Genomic DNA, 1,600 nt, shown 5'->3' with positions numbered 1-1,600 from the left:
TTCTTCCTTTTTAAGGCCAAATGCTACTCCACATGGCACTTCTTTGGGGCAGGAAGTGTTTGGGTTGTCAACCTGGGACCTGGGACCACAGAGACTAGAGTGATGTGGCCGCAAGCCAAGGAGAACAGATGTTCCGAAAGCTGCGAGGGGCCAGGAAGGATTTGCCCCGGACCCTTCAGCGGGAGTACACCTCCAGAACTGTGAAGATAAATTCTTGTTGGGTTTCAAGTCGCCAGTTTGTAGTTGCTTGTCACAGCGGCCACAGGGCACAAGTGCAGGGGGCAGAGTTCTTGGGTTTCCAAAGCACATCCAGATTCATTTTTGGTCTTTTCAAAACATTCTGTCGTGAGTGCGGCAGATTTTCTTCTCTCTCAAGTAATGGAAGCCACTCCCTGCCAAGCATTCATCCCTGCCACCCCCATCAGGACAGGTCACCCCCTATTCTCCTCACCATTCCTGATGGGGGTCAGAGACCCCCATTCCCAGGCCGGGCACTCTCCAAGGAACTGAAGACAGGCCCCACCATCACGGCAGAGTGGTTATATACCTGCTGCCGGGCACGTGGCCAATGCCAGCATGGTGTGAGCCGCATGGGCTCCGATGATGCCCGGCCGAGCCTGCGTCTGATTAGCACAGACAGACAGCAAGCCCCAAGCTTGGGCTGGGCTGGGCGGTCAGCTGCCTGCTGCCTGCCCTGCACGCCCCACCCCTACTCGAGACACCGGCCAAGGTCTTCTCTGCGCGGTTAGGAGCGCTGGTCTGGAGTGGCGTGCAGATGGGCACTGCCGGCGCTCTCCGTCCGCTTTCCCAGCTTCCAAGCAGCGAGGAGGTGCCTGTCCCAGGGCCCAGCCAGGCCCCCGGGCCCTGGGCCCTCGCCGACCCCGCGCAGCTCCCTCTCTGTCCCCTGTCACTGCCCAGACGGCCTCGCTCCTCCGCCACGTCTCGCACCCGCGGCTTAATGCTCTGATCTCCGCTCGGTTCCGCGTAGCGCCCGGCGGGCAGCAGGCTCCAGGGCACCGGCCAGGCGGCGGGGCATCTCCAGCCGCAGCCCCTCGTCCTCTCCTCCACCGGCCGCTAGAAGCCGCGTCCTGGGGCGGCGGTCAGGGGCGGGAGCCCGAGGCAGAAGGACCCGCCGGGCCGACGCGGCCCGGAAACCAGTTCCGCGCCGCGACCTTCCCGCGCAGAAAAGCAGGCCGGAAGTCCTCGGGGGCCCGCCCCCCGCCGCCATTGGTGGACTTGGACGAATGGGCGGGGAGCCGGCCTCGTCCTGTCTCTTAATTGGCTAATCTTTGTGCAACCGGCCTCCTCCTGGCTCTTCATTGGCCAAAGTCGCGGCCGGCTCAGGGTTCTCATTGGCTAAAGTCGCGACAGCTTCTAGGGCCCTTCGCGGGTTGGTGCGAGAGACTGGCCGTCGCCCGCCCCTCGGGCCCCCTTCTCCCCTCCCCCGAAGCGGAGCGCTGGGTGGTCGCTGGCCGCGAAGCCCTGGGCCCTCCCTCGGGCGCTGGTTCCTGCAGGCCTTCGAGCCCCGCGAGCGGCGACGAGGCCGGGACGTATCTGGGCGGCAGCACCGAGGCGAGGCCTCGGGCGCGCGCGCACGCAG

The sequence above is a fragment of the Condylura cristata genome, unplaced genomic scaffold (assembly GCF_000260355.1).
Source record: "Condylura cristata isolate star-nosed mole 26May11 unplaced genomic scaffold, ConCri1.0 scaffold00006, whole genome shotgun sequence".
Taxonomy (NCBI): Eukaryota; Metazoa; Chordata; class Mammalia; order Eulipotyphla; family Talpidae; genus Condylura; species Condylura cristata.
Note: the sequence above shows the minus strand (reverse complement) of the source record.